The sequence below is a fragment of the Cebidichthys violaceus genome, unplaced genomic scaffold (assembly GCF_023349555.1).
Source record: "Cebidichthys violaceus isolate CVI_PGR_0920_01 unplaced genomic scaffold, fCebVio1.0.p SCAF_24, whole genome shotgun sequence".
NCBI classification, from domain to species: Eukaryota; Metazoa; Chordata; class Actinopteri; order Perciformes; family Stichaeidae; genus Cebidichthys; species Cebidichthys violaceus.
In genome coordinates this window covers 1,769,006-1,787,787 of record NW_027176417.1, presented here as the reverse complement: position 1 = coordinate 1,787,787, position 18,782 = coordinate 1,769,006, and the positions used below count along the sequence as shown (strand labels likewise).

The following is an 18,782-nucleotide window of genomic DNA, read 5'->3' as shown; positions in this document are numbered from 1 at the left end:
TGATTGAAGGCCAGCCATTGTTTTCCTTGACATGGGCAAAAATGGCAGGCGAAAAATCTCCTCTACCAAGTATTTGACCACAGATGATTCACGGCAAAGAAGTATTAAAACCACTGCCCCGTGTGAGGGTCGAACTCACGACCTTCAGATTATGAGACTGACGCTCTGCCTATTGCGCCAACGAGGCCCAAAAAGCTGTTTATGTCCATGATTGAAGGCCAGACATTGTTTTCCTTGACATGGACAAAAATGACAGGCGAAAAATCTCCTCTACCAAATATTTGTGTCTTTGACCGCAGATGATTCAAGGCAAAGAAGTATTAAAACCACTGCCCCGTGTGAGGGTTGAATTCACGACCTTCAGATTATGAGACTGACGCGCTGCCTACTGCTCCAACGAGGCCCAAAAAGCTGTTTATGTCCATGATTGAAGGCCAGACATTGTTTTCCTTGACATGGACAAAAATGACTGGTTGACATTCTCAGAAAAACGACTGGTTGACCTTCCAAATATGCCAAAGTAGAGCGAGCACTGATTCCAAACAGCAGCAACAGTAAGTTGCGGGTCTCCCTCATGGCAAGCGATAAATGTACTCTGCCAAATACAAACATTTGTGTATTCGACATTAGATACTTCAAGGCAAAGAAGTAGAAAAAAAAATGGCAGGCGAAAAATCTCCTCTACCAAGTATTTGACCACAGATGATTCAAGACGAAGAAGTATTAAAACCACTGCCCCGTGTGAGGGTCGAACTCACGACCTTCAGATTATGAGACTGACGCGCTGCCTACTGCGCCAACGAGGCCCAAAAAGCTGTTTATGTCCATGATTGAAGGCCAGACATTGTTTTCCTTGACATGGACAAAAATGACAGGCGAAAAATCTCCTCTACCAAATATTTGTGTCTTTGACCGCAGATGATTCAAGGCAAAGAAGTATTAAAACCACTGCCCCGTGTGAGGGTTGAATTCACGACCTTCAGATTATGAGACTGACGCGCTGCCTACTGCTCCAACGAGGCCCAAAAAGCTGTTTATGTCCATGATTGAAGGCCAGACATTGTTTTCCTTGACATGGACAAAAATGACAGGCGAAAAATCTCCTCTACCAAATATTTGTGTCTTTGACCGCAGATGATTCAAGGCAAAGAAGTATTAAAACCACTGCCACGTGTGAGGGTTGAACTCACGACCTTCAGATTATGAGACTGACGCACTGCCTACTGCGCCAATGAGGCCCAAAAAGCTGTTTATGTCCATGATTGAAGGCCAGCCATTGTTTTCCTTGACATGGACAAAAATGACAGGCGAAAAATGTCCTCTACCAAATATTTGTGTCTTTGACCGCAGATGATTCAAGGCAAAGAAGTATTAAAACCACTGCCCCGTGTGAGGGTTGAACTCACGACCTTCAGATTATGAGACTGACGCGCTGCCTACTGCGCCAACGAGGCCCAGTAAGCCGTTTATGTCCATGATTGAAGGCCAGCCATTGTTTTCCTTGACATGGGCAAAAATGGCAGGCGAAAAATCTCCTCTACCAAGTATTTGACCACAGATGATTCACGGCAAAGAAGTATTAAAACCACTGCCCCGTGTGAGGGTCGAACTCACGACCTTCAGATTATGAGACTGACGCTCTGCCTATTGCGCCAACGAGGCCCAAAAAGCTGTTTATGTCCATGATTGAAGGCCAGACATTGTTTTCCTTGACATGGACAAAAATGACAGGCGAAAAATCTCCTCTACCAAATATTTGTGTCTTTGACCGCAGATGATTCAAGGCAAAGAAGTATTAAAACCACTGCCCCGTGTGAGGGTTGAATTCACGACCTTCAGATTATGAGACTGACGCGCTGCCTACTGCTCCAACGAGGCCCAAAAAGCTGTTTATGTCCATGATTGAAGGCCAGACATTGTTTTCCTTGACATGGACAAAAATGACTGGTTGACATTCTCAGAAAAACGACTGGTTGACCTTCCAAATATGCCAAAGTAGAGCGAGCACTGATTCCAAACAGCAGCAACAGTTAGTTGCGGGTCTCCCTCATGGCAAGCGATAAATGTACTCTGCCAAATACAAACATTTGTGTATTCGACATTAGATACTTCAAGGCAAAGAAGTATTAAAACCACTGCCCTGTGTGAGGGTTGAACTCACGACCTTCAGATTATGAGACTGACGCACTGCCTACTGTGCCAACGAGGCCCAAAAAGCTGTTTATGTCCATGATTGAAGGCCAGACATTGTTTTCCTTGACATGGATAAAAATGACTGGTTGACATTCTCAGAAAAACGACTGGTTGACCTTCCAAATATGCCAAAGTAGAGCGAGCACTGATTCCAAACAGCAGCAACAGTTAGTTGCGGGTCTCCCTCATGGCAAGCGGTAAATGTACTCTGCCAAATACAAACATTTGTGTCTTTGACCGCAGATGATTCAAGGCAAAGAAGTATTAAAACCACTGCCCCGTGTGAGGGTCGAACTCACGACCTTCAGATTATGAGACTGACGCTCTGCCCATTGCACCAACGAGGCCCAAAAAGCTGTTTATGTCCATGATTGAAGGCCAGACATTGTTTTCCTTGACATGGACAAAAATGACAGGCGAAAAATCACCTCTACCAAATATTTGTGTCTTTGACCGCAGATGATTCAAGGCAAAGAAGTATTAAAACCACTGCCGCGTGTGAGGGTCAAACTCACGACCTTCAGATTATGAGACTGACGCTCTGCCTACTGCACCAACGAGGCCCAAAAAGCTGTTTATGTCCATGATTGAAGGCCAGACATTGTTTTCCTTGACATGGATAAAAATGACTGGTTGACATTCTCAGAAAAACGACTGGTTGACCTTCCAAATATGCCAAAGTAGAGCGAGCACTGATTCCAAACAGCAGCAACAGTTAGTTGTGGGTCTCCCTCATGGCAAGCGATAAATGTACTCTGCCAAATACAAACATTTGTGTATTCGACATTAGATACTTCAAGGCAAAGAAGTATTAAAACCACTGCCCCGTGTGAGGGTTGAACTCACGACCTTCAGATTATGAGACTGACGCGCTGCCTACTGCGCCAACGAGGCCCAAAAAGCTGTTTATGTCTATGATTGAAGGCCAGACATTGTTTTCCTTGACATGGACAAAAATGGCAGGCGAAAAATCTCCTCTACCAAATATTTGTGTCTTTGACCGCAGATGATTCAAGGCAAAGAAGTATTAAAACCACTGCCCCGTGTGAGGGTCAAACTCACGACCTTCAGATTATGAGACTGACGCACTGCCTACTGTGCCAACGAGGCCCAAAAAGCTGTTTATGTCCATGATTGAAGGCCAGACATTGTTTTCCTTGACATGGATAAAAATGACTGGTTGACATTCTCAGAAAAACGACTGGTTGACCTTCCAAATATGCCAAAGTAGAGCGAGCACTGATTCCAAACAGCAGCAACAGTTAGTTGCGGGTCTCCCTCATGGAAAGCGATAAATGTACTCTACCAAATACAAACATTTGTGTCTTTGACCGCATATGATTCAAGGCAAAGAAGTATTAAAACCTCTGCCCCGTGTGAGGGTCGAACTCACGACCTTCAGATTATGAGACTGACGCTCTGCCTATTGCACCAACGAGGCCCAAAAAGCTGTTTATGTCCATGATTGAAGGCCAGACATTGTTTTCCTTGACATGGACAAAAATGACAGGCGAAAAATCTCCTCTACCAAATATTTGTGTCTTTGAATGCAGATGATTCAAGGCAAAGAAGTATTAAAACCTCTGCCCCGTGTGAGGGTTGAACTCACGACCTTCAGATTATGAGACTGACGCTCTGCCTATTGCACCAACGAGGCCCAAAAAGCTGTTTATGTCCATGATTGAAGGCCAGACATTGTTTTCCTTGACATGGACAAAAATGACAGGCGAAAAATCTCCTCTACCAAATATTTGTGTCTTTGACCGCAGATGATTCAAGGCAAAGAAGTATTAAAACCACTGCCCCGTGTGAGGGTCAAACTCACGACCTTCAGATTATGAGATTGACGCTCTGCCTATTGCACCAACGACGCCCAAAAAGCTGTTTATGTCCATGATTGAAGGCCAGACATTGTTTTCCTTGACATGGAGAAAAATGACAGGCGAAAAATCTCCTCTACCAAATATTTGTGTCTTTGACCGCAGATGATTCAAGGCAAAGAAGTATTAAAACCACTGCCCCGTGTGAGGGTTGAACTCACGACCTTCAGATTATGAGACTGACGTGCTGCCTACTGTGCCAACGAGGCCCAAAGAGCTGTTTATGTCCATGATTGAAGGCCAGACATTGTTTTCCTTGACATGGACAAAAATGACTGGTTGACATTCTTAGAAAAACGACTGGTTGACCTTCCAAATATGCCAAAGTAGAGCGAGCACTGATTCCAAACAGCAGCAACAGTTAGTTGCGGGTCTCCCTCATGGCAAGCGATAAATGTACTCTGCCAAATACAAACATTTGTGTATTCGACATTAGATACTTCAAGGCAAAGAAGTATTAAAACCACTGCCCCGTGTGAGGGTCGAACTCACGACCTTCAGATTATGAGACTGACGCGCTGCCTACTGCGCCAACGAGGCCCAAAAAGCTGTTTATGTCCATGATTGAAGGCCAGACATTGTTTTCCTTGACATGGACAAAAATGGCAGGCGAAAAATCTCCTCTACCAAATATTTGTGTCTTTGACCGCAGATGATTCAAGGCAAAGAAGTATTAAAACCACTGCCCCGTGTGAGGGTCGAACTCACGACCTTCAGATTATGAGACTGACGCTCTGCCTATTGCGCCAACGAGGCCCTAAAAACTGTTTATGTCCATGATTGAAGGCCAGACATTGTTTTCCTTGACATGGAGAAAAATGACAGGCGAAAAATCTCCTCTACCAATTATTTGTGTCTTTGACCGCAGATGATTCAAGGCAAAGAAGTATTAAAACCACTGCCCCGTGTGAGGGTTGAACTCACGACCTTCAGATTATGAGACTGACGTGCTGCCTACTGTGCCAACGAGGCCCAAAGAGCTGTTTATGTCCATGATTGAAGGCCAGACATTGTTTTCCTTGACATGGACAAAAATGACTGGTTGACATTCTTAGAAAAACGACTGGTTGACCTTCCAAATATGCCAAAGTAGAGCGAGCACTGATTCCAAACAGCAGCAACAGTTAGTTGCGGGTCTCCCTCATGGCAAGCGATAAATGTACTCTGCCAAATACAAACATTTGTGTATTTGACATTAGATACTTCAAGGCAAAGAAGTATTAAAACCACTGCCCCGTGTGAGGGTCGAACTCACGACCTTCAGATTATGAGACTGACACTCTGCCTATTGCTCCAACGAGGCCCAAAAAGCTGTTTATGTCCATGATTGAAGGCCAGACATTGTTTTCCTTGACATGGATAAAAATGACTGGTTGACATTCTCAGAAAAACGACTGGTTGACCTTCCAAATATGCCAAAGTAGAGCGAGCACTGATTCCAAACAGCAGCAACAGTTAGTTGTGGGTCTCCCTCATGGCAAGCGATAAATGAACTCTGCCAAATACAAACATTTGTGTCTTTGACCGCATATGATTCAAGGCAAAGAAGTATTAAAACCTCTGCCCCGTGTGAGGGTCGAACTCACGACCTTCAGATTATGAGACTGACGCTCTGCCTATTGCACCAACGAGGCCCAAAAAGCTGTTTATGTCCATGATTGAAGGCCAGACATTGTTTTCCTTGACATGGACAAAAATGACAGGCGAAAAATCTCCTCTACCAAATATTTGTGTCTTTGAATGCAGATGATTCAAGGCAAAGAAGTATTAAAACCTCTGCCCCGTGTGAGGGTCGAACTCACGACCTTCAGATTATGAGACTGACGCTCTGCCTATTGCACCAACGAGGCCCAAAAAGCTGTTTATGTCCATGATTGAAGGCCAGACATTGTTTTCCTTGACATGGACAAAAATGACAGGCGAAAAATCTCCTCTACCAAATATTTGTGTCTTTGACCGCAGATGATTCAAGGCAAAGAAGTATTAAAACCACTGCCCCGTGTGAGGGTCAAACTCACGACCTTCAGATTATGAGACTGACGCTCTGCCTATTGCGCCAACGAGGCCCAAAAAGCTGTTTATGTCCATGATTGAAGGCCAGACATTGTTTTCCTTGACATGGACAAAAATGACAGGCGAAAAATCTCCTCTACCAAATATTTGTGTCTTTGACCGCAGATGATTCAAGGCAAAGAAGTATTAAAACCACTGCCCCGTGTGAGGGTTGAACTCACGACCTTCAGATTATGAGACTGACGCGCTGCCTACTGCTCCAACGAGGCCCAAAAAGCTGTTTATGTCCATGATTGAAGGCCAGACATTGTTTTCCTTGACATGGACAAAAATGACTGGTTGACATTCTCAGAAAAACGACTGGTTGACCTTCCAAATATGCCAAAGTAAAGCGAGCACTGATTCCAAACAGCAGCAACAGTTAGTTGCGGGTCTCCCTCATGGCAAGCGATAAATGTACTCTGCCAAATACAAACATTTGTGTATTCGACATTAGATACTTCAAGGCAAAGAAGTATTAAAACCACTGCCCCGTGTGAGGGTTGAACTCACGACCTTCAGATTATGAGACTGACGCACTGCCTACTGTGCCAACGAGGCCCAAAAAGCTGTTTATGTCCATGATTGAAGGCCAGACATTGTTTTCCTTGACATGGATAAAAATGACTGGTTGACATTCTCAGAAAAACGACTGGTTGACCTTCCAAATATGCCAAAGTAGAGCGAGCACTGATTCCAAACAGCAGCAACAGTTAGTTGCGGGTCTCCCTCATGGCAAGCGGTAAATGTACTCTGCCAAATACAAACATTTGTGTCTTTGACCGCAGATGATTCAAGGCAAAGAAGTATTAAAACCACTGCCCGTGTGAGGGTCGAACTCACGACCTTCAGATTATGAGACTGACGCTCTGCCCATTGCACCAACGAGGCCCAAAAAACTGTTTATGTCCATGATTGAAGGCCAGACATTGTTTTCCTTGACATGGACAAAAATGACAGGCGAAAAATCTCCTCTACCAAATATTTGTGTCTTTGACCGCAGATGATTCAAGGCAAAGAAGTATTAAAACCACTGCCGCGTGTGAGGGTTGAACTCACGACCTTCAGATTATGAGACTGACGCACTGCCTACTGCACCAACGAGGCCCAAAAAGCTGTTTATGTCCATGATTGAAGGCCAGACATTGTTTTCCTTGACATGGATAAAAATGACTGGTTGACATTCTCAGAAAAACGACTGGTTGACCTTCCAAATATGCCAAAGTAGAGCGAGCACTGATTCCAAACAGCAGCAACAGTTAGTTGTGGGTCTCCCTCATGGCAAGCGATAAATGTACTCTGCCAAATACAAACATTTGTGTATTCGACATTAGATACTTCAAGGCAAAGAAGTATTAAAACCACTGCCCCGTGTGAGGGTTGAACTCACGACCTTCAGATTATGAGACTGACGCCCTGCCTACTGCGCCAACGAGGCCCAAAAAGCTGTTTATGTCTATGATTGAAGGCCAGACATTGTTTTCCTTGACATGGACAAAAATGGCAGGCGAAAAATCTCCTCTACCAAATATTTGTGTCTTTGACCGCAGATGATTCAAGGCAAAGAAGTATTAAAACCACTGCCCCGTGTGAGGGTTGAACTCACGACCTTCAGATTATGAGACTGACGCGCTGCCTACTGCGCCAACGAGGCCCAAAAAGCTGTTTATGTCTATGATTGAAGGCCAGACATTGTTTTCCTTGACATGGACAAAAATGGCAGGCGAAAAATCTCCTCTACCAAATATTTGTGTCTTTGACCGCAGATGATTCAAGGCAAAGAAGTATTAAAACCACTGCCCCGTGTGAGGGTCAAACTCACGACCTTCAGATTATGAGACTGACGCTCTGCCTATTGCACCAACGACGCCCAAAAAGCTGTTTATGTCCATGATTGAAGGCCAGACATTGTTTTCCTTGACATGGAGAAAAATGACAGGCGAAAAATCTCCTCTACCAAATATTTGTGTCTTTGACCGCAGATGATTCAAGGCAAAGAAGTATTAAAACCACTGCCCCGTGTGAGGGTTGAACTCACGACCTTCAGATTATGAGACTGACGCGCTGCCTACTGTGCCAACGAGGCCCAAAAAGCTGTTTATGTCCATGATTGAAGGCCAGACATTGTTTTCCTTGACATGGATAAAAATGACTGGTTGACATTCTCAGAAAAACGACTGGTTGACCTTCCAAATATGCCAAAGTAGAGCGAGCACTGATTCCAAACAGCAGCAACAGTTAGTTGCGGGTCTCCCTCATGGCAAGCGATAAATGTACTCTGCCAAATACAAACATTTGTGTATTCGACATTAGATACTTCAAGGCAAAGAAGTATTAAAACCACTGCCCCGTGTGAGGGTTGAACTCACGACCTTCAGATTATGAGACTGACGCGCTGCCTACTGCGCCAACGAGGCCCAAAAAGCTGTTTATGTCTATGATTGAAGGCCAGACATTGTTTTCCTTGACATGGACAAAAATGGCAGGCGAAAAATCTCCTCTACCAAATATTTGTGTCTTTGACCGCAGATGATTCAAGGCAAAGAAGTATTAAAACCACTGCCCCGTGTGAGGGTTGAACTCACGACCTTCAGATTATGAGACTGACGCACTGCCTACTGTGCCAACGAGGCCCAAAAAGCTGTTTATGTCCATGATTGAAGGCCAGACATTGTTTTCCTTGACATGGACAAAAATGACAGGCGAAAAATCTCCTCTACCAAATATTTGTGTCTTTGACCGCAGATGATTCAAGGCAAAGAAGTATTAAAACCACTGCCCCGTGTGAGGATTGAACTCACGACCTTCAGATTATGAGACTGACGCACTGCCTACTGTGCCAACGAGGCCCAAAAAGCTGTTTATGTCCATGATTGAAGGCCAGACATTGTTTTCCTTGACATGGATAAAAATGACTGGTTGACATTCTCAGAAAAACGACTGGTTGACCTTCCAAATATGCCAAAGTAGAGCGAGCACTGATTCCAAACAGCAGCAACAGTTAGTTGCGGGTCTCCCTCATGGCAAGCGATAAATGTACTCTGCCAAATACAAACATTTGTGTATTCGACATTAGATACTTCAAGGCAAAGAAGTATTAAAACCACTGCCCCGTGTGAGGGTTGAACTCACGACCTTCAGATTATGAGACTGACGCGCTGCCTACTGCGCCAACGAGGCCCAAAAAGCTGTTTATGTCTATGATTGAAGGCCAGACATTGTTTTCCTTGACATGGACAAAAATGGCAGGCGAAAAATCTCCTCTACCAAATATTTGTGTCTTTGACCGCAGATGATTCAAGGCAAAGAAGTATTAAAACCACTGCCCCGTGTGAGGGTTGAACTCACGACCTTCAGATTATGAGACTGACGCACTGCCTACTGTGCCAACGAGGCCCAAAAAGCTGTTTATGTCCATGATTGAAGGCCAGACATTGTTTTCCTTGACATGGACAAAAATGACAGGCGAAAAATCTCCTCTACCAAATATTTGTGTCTTTGACCGCAGATGATTCAAGGCAAAGAAGTATTAAAACCACTGCCCCGTGTGAGGATTGAACTCACGACCTTCAGATTATGAGACTGACGCACTGCCTACTGTGCCAACGAGGCCCAAAAAGCTGTTTATGTCCATGATTGAAGGCCAGACATTGTTTTCCTTGACATGGATAAAAATGACTGGTTGACATTCTCAGAAAAACGACTGGTTGACCTTCCAAATATGCCAAAGTAGAGCGAGCACTGATTCCAAACAGCAGCAACAGTTAGTTGCGGGTCTCCCTCATGGCAAGCGATAAATGTACTCTGCCAAATACAAATATTTGTGTATTCGACATTAGATACTTCAAGGCAAAGAAGTATTAAAACCACTGCCCCGTGTGAGGGTCGAACTCACGACCTTCAGATTATGAGACTGACGCGCTGCCTACTGCGCCAACGAGGCCCAAAAAGCTGTTTATGTCTATGATTGAAGGCCAGACATTGTTTTCCTTGACATGGACAAAAATGGCAGGCGAAAAATCTCCTCTACCAAATATTTGTGTCTTTGACCGCAGATGATTCAAGGCAAAGAAGTATTAAAACCACTGCCCCGTGTGAGGGTCGAACTCACGACCTTCAGATTATGAGACTGACACTCTGCCTATTGCACCAACGAGGCCCAAAAAGCTGTTTATGTCCATGATTGAAGGCCAGACATTGTTTTCCTTGACATGGATAAAAATGACTGGTTGACATTCTCAGAAAAACGACTGGTTGACCTTCCAAATATGCCAAAGTAGAGCGAGCACTGATTCCAAACAGCAGCAACAGTTAGTTGCGGGTCTCCCTCATGGCAAGCGATAAATGTACTCTGCCAAATACAAACATTTGTGTATTCGACATTAGATACTTCAAGGCAAAGAAGTATTAAAACCACTGCCCCGTGTGAGGGTTGAACTCACGACCTTCAGATTATGAGACTGACGCGCTGCCTACTGCGCCAACGAGGCCCAAAAAGCTGTTTATGTCTATGATTGAAGGCCAGACATTGTTTTCCTTGACATGGACAAAAATGGCAGGCGAAAAATCTCCTCTACCAAATATTTGTGTCTTTGACCGCAGATGATTCAAGGCAAAGAAGTATTAAAACCACTGCCCCGTGTGAGGGTCGAACTCACGACCTTCAGATTATGAGACTGACGCGCTGCCTACTGCGCCAACGAGGCCCAAAAAGCTGTTTATGTCCATGATTGAAGGCCAGACATTGTTTTCCTTGACATGGACAAAAATGACAGGCGAAAAATCTCCTCTACCAAATATTTGTGTCTTTGACCGCAGATGATTCAAGGCAAAGAAGTATTAAAACCACTGCCCCGTGTGAGGGTCGAACTCACGACCTTCAGATTATGAGACTGACGCGCTGCCTACTGCGCCAACGAGGCCCAAAAAGCTGTTTATGTCTATGATTGAAGGCCAGACATTGTTTTCCTTGACATGGACAAAAATGGCAGGCGAAAAATCTCCTCTACCAAATATTTGTGTCTTTGACTGCAGATGATTCAAGGCAAAGAAGTATTAAAACCACTGCCCCGTGTGAGGGTTGAACTCACGACCTTCAGATTATGAGACTGACGCGCTGCCTACTGCGCCAACGAGGCCCAAAAAGCTGTTTATGTCCATGATTGAAGGCCAGACATTGTTTTCCTTGACATGGATAAAAATGACTGGTTGACATTCTCAGAAAAACGACTGGTTGACCTTCCAAATATGCCAAAGTAGAGCGAGCACTGATTCCAAACAGCAGCAACAGTTAGTTGTGGGTCTCCCTCATGGCAAGCGATAAATGTACTCTTCCAAATACAAACATTTGTGTATTCGACATTAGATACTTCAAGGCAAAGAAGTATTAAAACCACTGCCCTGTGTGAGGGTTGAACTCACGACCTTCAGATTATGAGACTGACGCGCTGCCTACTGCCCCAACGAGGCCCAAAAAGCTGTTTATGTCTATGATTGAAGGCCAGACATTGTTTTCCTTGACATGGACAAAAATGGCAGGCGAAAAATCTCCTCTACCAAATATTTGTGTCTTTGACCGCAGATGATTCAAGGCAAAGAAGTATTAAAACCACTGCCCCGTGTGAGGGTCAAACTCACGACCTTCAGATTATGAGACTGACGCGCTGCCTACTGCTCCAACGAGGCCCAAAAAGCTGTTTATGTCCATGATTGAATGCCAGACATTGTTTTCCTTGACATGGACAAAAATGACAGGCGAAAAATCTCCTCTACCAAATATTTGTGTCTTTGACCGCAGATGATTCAAGGCAAAGAAGTATTAAAACCACTGCCCCGTGTGAGGGTTGAACTCACGACCTTCAGATTATGAGACTGACGCGCTGCCTACTGCGCCAACGAGGCCCAAAAAGCTGTTTATGTCTATGATTGAAGGCCAGACATTGTTTTCCTTGACATGGACAAAAATGGCAGGCGAAAAATCTCCTCTACCAAATATTTGTGTCTTTGACCGCAGATGATTCAAGGCAAAGAAGTATTAAAACCTGGTTGACATTCTCAGAAAAACGACTGGTTGACCTTCCAAATATGCCAAAGTAGAGCGAGCACTGAAAGTTGACATAATTCCCCTGCTCTTCCACTGCTTTTTCAATGGTCTTTGGCGCCCTCCTTTGGTCAGAATCTTCCACAGCAACACACTGTTCTGCATTCTCAGTGAGTGCACAGTACCGTCTGCATTTGCTTCAAAACTGTCCATTTTGTCTATCTTTAGAGACTGACGTGCAGCCAGGTGAGAACACCCTGCCAAGCAGTAGGGTAAAACCATACCTGACCACATATTACTTAAGATGATTCAAAATATCTGCCCCGTGTGAGGCTCGAACTCACGACCTTCAGATTATGAGACTGACGCGCTGCCTACTGCGCCAACGAGGCTCCAAAAATGCTCACTTTTCATGATATAACCCACTGTATAAAATATAGACAAAATGGTGGAATAATAAAAAAAGAAACATACACAAATCTTTCATCCCCAATTTGTAGATTAAATTATTTTGGCATCTATTCAAGCCTACTTCAAAGCTAAAAAGTACAGCTATAGATGCAAACTACAGATTAACAATGCAGGTATGAACTTACTTTCGCATTATACTTAATATAGGATGTAAGGGAGACAGTGGGAAAAAAGGTGCCCTATTGGCACTTACTTGTCCAAGTAGTGCGCCTGTCACGCGGGAGACCGGGGTTCAATTCCCCGACGGGGAGTTCATATATTTTTTCCATTGTCCTTCCTCCATCTGAAGATTGTAGACACTATACACACGAGTCAGCGCAGTGATTTTCTATGTACAAAAGATATTTGCATTGGCCGGGAATCGAACCCGGGCCTCCCGCGTGGCAGGCGAGAATTCTACCACTGAACCACCAATGCATTTTTACTGCAAAAAAGGGGGCGGGGCTTAGGAAGGAAGGAGACACTTTTCAGGATACCTTTCTCTTTAAACTTGGCGGGGTCATCATCTGTGTTCACAAATCTGCCGTGTTCGAGCTGATGAGGTGCATTCCCAGTTCACCCTTACTTAACAAATAAGTTTACAAAGTTTGTCCAGCTGCCTCCCCAGCTATCTGATCCAACTCACTACCAGGTAGTGACCATCAGTAGACAGCTCTGCTATTCTCTTCACCCAGGTGTTCAAGACATTCAGTCAAAGTTCTGATGATCTGACCACAAAGTTGATCATCTATCTTTGGCCTTGGTTATTCTGGTACAAAGTACACTTATGAATAGCCCTGTACTTGAACATGGTGTTTGTTGTGACAAATGACAAGCTCATAAGTCCATCAACAAAGCACCATTTGGGATCAGATCAGGCAGGCCGCTGATCCTAACCACCCTCCTTCGGATTTCTACATCATTGGCTACATGAGCGGTGAAATCAGAACTCGAAGAACTACTCCTCCTAGAATAAATTTCTCTGGGAGGATGAGCAGTGCGATACCTCAATCAGATTAAGCAGGCCATTACTTTGAATCACCGTTTCAGAGTTTTTCCATCGTAGGTCATGTAAGAATTGAGTCCTCCCCCTCGCAAAATATTGACAGATGGTTTTTTTTCTATGTACAAAAAGTATTTTGCATTGGCCGGGAATCGAACCCGGGCCTCCCGCGTGGCAGGCGAGAATTCTACCACTGAACCACCAATGCATTTATTCTGCAAAAAGGGGGCGGGGCTTAGGAAGGAGACACATTTCAGTATACCAGTTCCCTTTTTTCTTTTCAACATCTCGGCCGGGGCATCCGTATGGACAACACACAAATCCAAGCAGCAGCAGAGTTTCACATTCAAAATGTTAGGATGTTCATTCATCACTGTAAAGGATCAACTACCAGACTGTATGGCCCACTCTGCTTCCATGTCTCCACCGAGGCGCAAAAAGAAAATTCCGGAGGAGGGAGTTTAAGATATCGCAGACAGGGGCCTCAGCTAGAACATCCCAGTTCACCCTCACTTAACATTTGGGTTTACAAAGTTTGTCCAGCTGCCTCCCCAGCTATCTGATCCAACTCACTACCAGGTAGTGACTATCAGTAGACAGCTCTGCTATTCTCTTCACCCAGGTGTTCAAGACATTCGGTCAAAGTTGTGGTGATCCGACCACAAAGTTGATCATCGATCTTTGGCCTTGGTTATTCTGGTACAAAGCACACTTATGAATAGCCCTGTACTTGAACATGGTGTTTGTTGTGACCAATGACAAGCTCATAAGTCCATCAACAAAGCACTATTTGGGATCAGATCAGGCAGGCCGCTGATATTAATCACCCTCCTTCAGATTTCTACATCATTGGCTACATGAGTGGTGAAATCAGACCTCAAATAACTACTAACCACAAGCTACTAGAATAAACTTATCTGTACTACCTGTCGATATATTGGCACCAATGACCTTCTAATTAGAACCCCAGCAGACACAACCACAATAGAGGTTTTGGACATGGGCCACTCGGCTTCCATGTCCCTAGTCTCCACTGAGGTGCAAAAAGAAAATTCCGGAAGAGAGAGTTTAAGATATCGCAGACAGGAGCCTCAGCTACCCTCACTTAATATTTGGGTTTACAAAGTTTGTCCAGCTGCCTCCCCAGCTATCTGATCCAACTCACTACCAGGTAGTGACCATCAGTAGACAGCTCTGCTATTCTCTTCACCCAGGTGTTCAAGACATTCAGTCAAAGTTCTGATGATCTGACCACAAAGTTGATCATCTATCTTTGGCCTTGGTTATTCTGGTACAAAGTACACTTATGAATAGCCCTGTACTTGAACATGGTGTTTGTTGTGACCAATGACAAGCTCATAAGTCCATCAACAAAGCACCATTTGGGATCAGATCAGGCAGGCCGCTGATCCTAACCACCCTCCTTCGGATTTCTACATCATTGGCTACATGAGCGGTGAAATCAGAACTCGAAGAACTACTCCTCCTAGAATAAATTTCTCTGGGAGGATGAGCAGTGCGATACCTCAATCAGATTAAGCAGGCCATTACTTTGAATCACCGTTTCAGAGTTTTTCCATCGTAGGTCATGTAAGAATTGAGTCCTCCCCCTCGCAAAATATTGACAGATGGTTTTTTTTCTATGTACAAAAAGTATTTTGCATTGGCCGGGAATCGAACCCGGGCCTCCCGCGTGGCAGGCGAGAATTCTACCACTGAACCACCAATGCATTTATTCTGCAAAAAGGGGGCGGGGCTTAGGAAGGAGACACATTTCAGTATACCAGTTCCCTTTTTTCTTTTCAACATCTCGGCCGGGGCATCCGTATGGACAACACACAAATCCAAGCAGCAGCAGAGTTTCACATTCAAAATGTTAGGATGTTCATTCATCACTGTAAAGGATCAACTACCAGACTGTATGGCCCACTCTGCTTCCATGTCTCCACCGAGGCGCAAAAAGAAAATTCCGGAGGAGGGAGTTTAAGATATCGCAGACAGGGGCCTCAGCTAGAACATCCCAGTTCACCCTCACTTAACATTTGGGTTTACAAAGTTTGTCCAGCTGCCTCCCCAGCCATCTGATCCAACTCACTACCAGGTAGTGACTATCAGTAGACAGCTCTGCTATTCTCTTCACCCAGGTGTTCAAGACATTCGGTCAAAGTTGTGGTGATCCGACCACAAAGTTGATCATCGATCTTTGGCCTTGGTTATTCTGGTACAAAGCACACTTATGAATAGCCCTGTACTTGAACATGGTGTTTGTTGTGACCAATGACAAGCTCATAAGTCCATCAACAAAGCACTATTTGGGATCAGATCAGGCAGGCCGCTGATATTAATCACCCTCCTTCAGATTTCTACATCATTGGCTACATGAGTGGTGAAATCAGACCTCAAATAACTACTAACCACAAGCTACTAGAATAAACTTATCTGTACTACCTGTCGATATATTGGCACCAATGACCTTCTAATTAGAACCCCAGCAGACACAACCACAATAGAGGTTTTGGACATGGGCCACTCGGCTTCCATGTCCCTAGTCTCCACTGAGGTGCAAAAAGAAAATTCCGGAAGAGAGAGTTTAAGATATCGCAGACAGGAGCCTCAGCTACCCTCACTTAATATTTGGGTTTACAAAGTTTGTCCAGCTGCCTCCCCAGCTATCTGATCCAACTCACTACCAGGTAGTGACCATCAGTAGACAGCTCTGCTATTCTCTTCACCCAGGTGTTCAAGGCATTCGGTCAAAGTTCTGATGATCCGACCACAAAGTTGATCATCGATCTTTGGCCTTGGTTATTCTGGTACAAAGTACACTTATGAATAGCCCTGTACTTGAACATGGTGTTTGTTGTGACCAATGACAAGCTCATAAGTCCCACAACAAAGCACCATTTGGGATCAGATCAGGCAGGCCGCTGATCCTAACCACCCTCCTTCGGATTTCTACATCATTGGCTACATGAGCGGCAAAATCAGAACTCGAAGAACTACTAGCCACTAGCTACTAGAATAAACTTCTCTGGGAGGATGAGCAGTGCGATACCTCAATCAGATTAAGCAGGCCATTAATTTGTATCACCGTTTCAGAGTTTTTCCATCGTAGGTCATGTAAGAATTGAGTACTCCCCCTCGCAGATGGGTTTTTTTCTATGTACAAAAAGTATGTTGCATTGGCCGGGAATCGAACCCGGGCCTCCCGCGTGGCAGGCGAGAATTCTACCACTGAACCACCAATGCTCACATACACACTTACATGTTCCTACGTTATTCGATGTTCCACCACGCAGAGCTGATGTTAGAGGAGAAAAATGATTACAGTCGAAAATTCTACCACTGAACTACCAAAGTTCACATACACACGTACCTACCTTTCTAAATGGTCACAGAGGACAATAGAAAAGAAAAAGGTTGCGCCCAACGTGGGGCTCGAACCCACGACCCTGAGATTAAGAGTCTCATGCTCTACCGACTGAGCTAGCCGGGCCTGATGTACATGAAAAACATCTGTTATTTTATTGGTAATAGTAGGAGTGGTAGCAGTAGTCGTATAACTGGAGTGACACACGTGGTACAGCAGGAGCAGTGGTAGTAAGAGTAGTATTACTAGTAGCAGTTGTGGCAGAAATCGTAATAGTAGCAGCTTTGTTGTCAGGGGCAAGAAAGGTAACAGTAGTAGCAGCACCAGCAACAATGTCGAAATATGTTGTCTATATCAGTGGTTCTCGACTGGTGGGTCGCGGAACCGTTTTCAGTGGGTCTGAAGGAAAAAAATAAATAAATTAAAAAAAAATCCTGTGCTTTTATTTTGAAGGAAAAAAAATAATAAAAAATCCTGTGCTTTTATTTTGAATGGGATTTTTTATACAGAGGAGTTATTCACATTACTTAACAGTATTTGGCGTTAATGCCTTGTAATTCCAATAGACCATGGCCATGGACGTGTTGGATCAATCCACAGCGGATAAACTGAAAACAATACCTCTGTCAAATGACACTATAAGTAGGCGAATTGAAGACATGTTGGATGACATCAAACAACAGACCACAGCTCGAATTCATTGCATAAGCAGCAGCAATAGCACTAGCAGCAGTAGTAGTAGCAGCCGCAGCATACAGTACTATATATACATATATATATATATAAATATATATAGTATATAGTATATAAATATATATAGTATATAGTACTAATATAAGTACTAATTGCAACAGTAGTAATAGTAGTAGCAGTAGTAATAGTAATGGTAGTAATAGTAGTAGCAGTAGTAGTAATAGTAGCAGTTTTGATAGCAGTGGCAAGAGTATTAACTAACCAGGAAAACACATGCACCGTGTGAGACTCAAACTCGCAAAAGTGATGCCCCGTGTGAGGCTCGAACTCACGACCTTCAGATTATGAGACTGACGCGCTGCCTACTGCGCCAACGAGGCTACATTTACAGTAAAACCGGAAGTGTTTAAATAGGAGCTGCATGTATAGCGTAGCACATTACGAACTATGGACACTGCTTGACAATATATTGGGTTATATCAGAAGACATCCTAAAATAAATGCGAAACAAATCACCTCAAATGTCCACATATCAAAAACTCAACACAATAGGAAGCATTGTGTGTTGTAGTTCCTCTCTTTGACCACAAGACGGAGCCAAAGCTATTCTCGCTACCACTGTAGAGCCTGCAGTCCAATGCGCTTGCGTCGGTTAACGCTGTAGTGTCTACAAAATGGATATAAATTCAGTAAACCCAAACATCCATACTGACAACGGACACAGCACTGAAATAAATGCAAAACAAATCACCCCAAATGTCCACATATCAGTAACTCCACACAATTTGAAGTATTTTCCCCTCCAGCCACGACAACGGTGAAAAATCAAACAGAATTGTTTTGTTGTTGTAGTTCTTCTCTTTGTCCACCAGAGGGAGGCAAAGCTATTCTCGTTAACACTGTAGATTCTACCGTCCACTGCGCGTGCGTCAATTAACGCTGTAACGTCAACAAAATAGATATACTTTCTGTAAACCCAACATCCAAGCCGACAACGGACACAACACTCCAAGTGTCAAGTTAATTTAATGCTGCTCAGATGGATGAAAATATAGCCAACGATAAACACTTCCTCAACTTCCATTCTAATAAATTAATTTA

At 44.0% G+C, this 18,782-nt stretch overlaps 39 non-coding genes across 39 annotated transcripts; all 39 read right to left on the bottom strand.

Moving 5' to 3' along the window:
* Nucleotides 1-114: 114 nt before the first annotated feature.
* Nucleotides 115-187, bottom strand: trnam-cau (transfer RNA methionine (anticodon CAU)). The gene has a single exon. It is a non-coding gene; the product is annotated as a tRNA-Met (tRNA).
* A 546-nt stretch (nucleotides 188-733) lies between these two features.
* trnam-cau (transfer RNA methionine (anticodon CAU)) lies at nucleotides 734-806 on the bottom strand. Its single transcript has one exon. It is a non-coding gene; the product is annotated as a tRNA-Met (tRNA).
* A 575-nt stretch (nucleotides 807-1,381) lies between these two features.
* trnam-cau (transfer RNA methionine (anticodon CAU)) lies at nucleotides 1,382-1,454 on the bottom strand. The gene has a single exon. It is a non-coding gene; the product is annotated as a tRNA-Met (tRNA).
* A 135-nt stretch (nucleotides 1,455-1,589) lies between these two features.
* trnam-cau (transfer RNA methionine (anticodon CAU)) lies at nucleotides 1,590-1,662 on the bottom strand. The gene has a single exon. It is a non-coding gene; the product is annotated as a tRNA-Met (tRNA).
* Nucleotides 1,663-2,136: 474 nt separating this feature from the next.
* On the bottom strand, nucleotides 2,137-2,209 carry trnam-cau (transfer RNA methionine (anticodon CAU)). Its single transcript has one exon. It is a non-coding gene; the product is annotated as a tRNA-Met (tRNA).
* A 258-nt stretch (nucleotides 2,210-2,467) lies between these two features.
* trnam-cau (transfer RNA methionine (anticodon CAU)) lies at nucleotides 2,468-2,540 on the bottom strand. The gene has a single exon. It is a non-coding gene; the product is annotated as a tRNA-Met (tRNA).
* A 474-nt stretch (nucleotides 2,541-3,014) lies between these two features.
* On the bottom strand, nucleotides 3,015-3,087 carry trnam-cau (transfer RNA methionine (anticodon CAU)). The gene has a single exon. It is a non-coding gene; the product is annotated as a tRNA-Met (tRNA).
* Nucleotides 3,088-3,230: 143 nt separating this feature from the next.
* Nucleotides 3,231-3,303, bottom strand: trnam-cau (transfer RNA methionine (anticodon CAU)). The gene has a single exon. It is a non-coding gene; the product is annotated as a tRNA-Met (tRNA).
* A 258-nt stretch (nucleotides 3,304-3,561) lies between these two features.
* trnam-cau (transfer RNA methionine (anticodon CAU)) lies at nucleotides 3,562-3,634 on the bottom strand. Its single transcript has one exon. It is a non-coding gene; the product is annotated as a tRNA-Met (tRNA).
* A 575-nt stretch (nucleotides 3,635-4,209) lies between these two features.
* Nucleotides 4,210-4,282, bottom strand: trnam-cau (transfer RNA methionine (anticodon CAU)). Its single transcript has one exon. It is a non-coding gene; the product is annotated as a tRNA-Met (tRNA).
* Nucleotides 4,283-4,540: 258 nt separating this feature from the next.
* On the bottom strand, nucleotides 4,541-4,613 carry trnam-cau (transfer RNA methionine (anticodon CAU)). The gene has a single exon. It is a non-coding gene; the product is annotated as a tRNA-Met (tRNA).
* Nucleotides 4,614-4,756: 143 nt separating this feature from the next.
* On the bottom strand, nucleotides 4,757-4,829 carry trnam-cau (transfer RNA methionine (anticodon CAU)). Its single transcript has one exon. It is a non-coding gene; the product is annotated as a tRNA-Met (tRNA).
* Nucleotides 4,830-4,972: 143 nt separating this feature from the next.
* On the bottom strand, nucleotides 4,973-5,045 carry trnam-cau (transfer RNA methionine (anticodon CAU)). The gene has a single exon. It is a non-coding gene; the product is annotated as a tRNA-Met (tRNA).
* A 589-nt stretch (nucleotides 5,046-5,634) lies between these two features.
* Nucleotides 5,635-5,707, bottom strand: trnam-cau (transfer RNA methionine (anticodon CAU)). Its single transcript has one exon. It is a non-coding gene; the product is annotated as a tRNA-Met (tRNA).
* A 575-nt stretch (nucleotides 5,708-6,282) lies between these two features.
* On the bottom strand, nucleotides 6,283-6,355 carry trnam-cau (transfer RNA methionine (anticodon CAU)). Its single transcript has one exon. It is a non-coding gene; the product is annotated as a tRNA-Met (tRNA).
* A 258-nt stretch (nucleotides 6,356-6,613) lies between these two features.
* Nucleotides 6,614-6,686, bottom strand: trnam-cau (transfer RNA methionine (anticodon CAU)). Its single transcript has one exon. It is a non-coding gene; the product is annotated as a tRNA-Met (tRNA).
* Nucleotides 6,687-7,490: 804 nt separating this feature from the next.
* On the bottom strand, nucleotides 7,491-7,563 carry trnam-cau (transfer RNA methionine (anticodon CAU)). The gene has a single exon. It is a non-coding gene; the product is annotated as a tRNA-Met (tRNA).
* Nucleotides 7,564-7,706: 143 nt separating this feature from the next.
* Nucleotides 7,707-7,779, bottom strand: trnam-cau (transfer RNA methionine (anticodon CAU)). Its single transcript has one exon. It is a non-coding gene; the product is annotated as a tRNA-Met (tRNA).
* Nucleotides 7,780-8,138: 359 nt separating this feature from the next.
* On the bottom strand, nucleotides 8,139-8,211 carry trnam-cau (transfer RNA methionine (anticodon CAU)). Its single transcript has one exon. It is a non-coding gene; the product is annotated as a tRNA-Met (tRNA).
* A 258-nt stretch (nucleotides 8,212-8,469) lies between these two features.
* trnam-cau (transfer RNA methionine (anticodon CAU)) lies at nucleotides 8,470-8,542 on the bottom strand. The gene has a single exon. It is a non-coding gene; the product is annotated as a tRNA-Met (tRNA).
* Nucleotides 8,543-8,685: 143 nt separating this feature from the next.
* On the bottom strand, nucleotides 8,686-8,758 carry trnam-cau (transfer RNA methionine (anticodon CAU)). Its single transcript has one exon. It is a non-coding gene; the product is annotated as a tRNA-Met (tRNA).
* Nucleotides 8,759-8,901: 143 nt separating this feature from the next.
* trnam-cau (transfer RNA methionine (anticodon CAU)) lies at nucleotides 8,902-8,974 on the bottom strand. The gene has a single exon. It is a non-coding gene; the product is annotated as a tRNA-Met (tRNA).
* A 258-nt stretch (nucleotides 8,975-9,232) lies between these two features.
* trnam-cau (transfer RNA methionine (anticodon CAU)) lies at nucleotides 9,233-9,305 on the bottom strand. The gene has a single exon. It is a non-coding gene; the product is annotated as a tRNA-Met (tRNA).
* Nucleotides 9,306-9,448: 143 nt separating this feature from the next.
* Nucleotides 9,449-9,521, bottom strand: trnam-cau (transfer RNA methionine (anticodon CAU)). Its single transcript has one exon. It is a non-coding gene; the product is annotated as a tRNA-Met (tRNA).
* Nucleotides 9,522-9,664: 143 nt separating this feature from the next.
* trnam-cau (transfer RNA methionine (anticodon CAU)) lies at nucleotides 9,665-9,737 on the bottom strand. The gene has a single exon. It is a non-coding gene; the product is annotated as a tRNA-Met (tRNA).
* Nucleotides 9,738-9,995: 258 nt separating this feature from the next.
* trnam-cau (transfer RNA methionine (anticodon CAU)) lies at nucleotides 9,996-10,068 on the bottom strand. The gene has a single exon. It is a non-coding gene; the product is annotated as a tRNA-Met (tRNA).
* Nucleotides 10,069-10,542: 474 nt separating this feature from the next.
* On the bottom strand, nucleotides 10,543-10,615 carry trnam-cau (transfer RNA methionine (anticodon CAU)). The gene has a single exon. It is a non-coding gene; the product is annotated as a tRNA-Met (tRNA).
* A 143-nt stretch (nucleotides 10,616-10,758) lies between these two features.
* On the bottom strand, nucleotides 10,759-10,831 carry trnam-cau (transfer RNA methionine (anticodon CAU)). The gene has a single exon. It is a non-coding gene; the product is annotated as a tRNA-Met (tRNA).
* A 143-nt stretch (nucleotides 10,832-10,974) lies between these two features.
* Nucleotides 10,975-11,047, bottom strand: trnam-cau (transfer RNA methionine (anticodon CAU)). Its single transcript has one exon. It is a non-coding gene; the product is annotated as a tRNA-Met (tRNA).
* Nucleotides 11,048-11,190: 143 nt separating this feature from the next.
* trnam-cau (transfer RNA methionine (anticodon CAU)) lies at nucleotides 11,191-11,263 on the bottom strand. Its single transcript has one exon. It is a non-coding gene; the product is annotated as a tRNA-Met (tRNA).
* Nucleotides 11,264-11,737: 474 nt separating this feature from the next.
* On the bottom strand, nucleotides 11,738-11,810 carry trnam-cau (transfer RNA methionine (anticodon CAU)). The gene has a single exon. It is a non-coding gene; the product is annotated as a tRNA-Met (tRNA).
* Nucleotides 11,811-11,953: 143 nt separating this feature from the next.
* trnam-cau (transfer RNA methionine (anticodon CAU)) lies at nucleotides 11,954-12,026 on the bottom strand. Its single transcript has one exon. It is a non-coding gene; the product is annotated as a tRNA-Met (tRNA).
* Nucleotides 12,027-12,484: 458 nt separating this feature from the next.
* Nucleotides 12,485-12,557, bottom strand: trnam-cau (transfer RNA methionine (anticodon CAU)). The gene has a single exon. It is a non-coding gene; the product is annotated as a tRNA-Met (tRNA).
* Nucleotides 12,558-12,982: 425 nt separating this feature from the next.
* On the bottom strand, nucleotides 12,983-13,053 carry trnag-gcc (transfer RNA glycine (anticodon GCC)). The gene has a single exon. It is a non-coding gene; the product is annotated as a tRNA-Gly (tRNA).
* A 702-nt stretch (nucleotides 13,054-13,755) lies between these two features.
* Nucleotides 13,756-13,826, bottom strand: trnag-gcc (transfer RNA glycine (anticodon GCC)). The gene has a single exon. It is a non-coding gene; the product is annotated as a tRNA-Gly (tRNA).
* Nucleotides 13,827-15,277: 1,451 nt separating this feature from the next.
* On the bottom strand, nucleotides 15,278-15,348 carry trnag-gcc (transfer RNA glycine (anticodon GCC)). Its single transcript has one exon. It is a non-coding gene; the product is annotated as a tRNA-Gly (tRNA).
* A 1,448-nt stretch (nucleotides 15,349-16,796) lies between these two features.
* trnag-gcc (transfer RNA glycine (anticodon GCC)) lies at nucleotides 16,797-16,867 on the bottom strand. Its single transcript has one exon. It is a non-coding gene; the product is annotated as a tRNA-Gly (tRNA).
* A 174-nt stretch (nucleotides 16,868-17,041) lies between these two features.
* Nucleotides 17,042-17,114, bottom strand: trnak-cuu (transfer RNA lysine (anticodon CUU)). The gene has a single exon. It is a non-coding gene; the product is annotated as a tRNA-Lys (tRNA).
* An 874-nt stretch (nucleotides 17,115-17,988) lies between these two features.
* trnam-cau (transfer RNA methionine (anticodon CAU)) lies at nucleotides 17,989-18,061 on the bottom strand. Its single transcript has one exon. It is a non-coding gene; the product is annotated as a tRNA-Met (tRNA).
* Nucleotides 18,062-18,782: the final 721 nt, after the last annotated feature.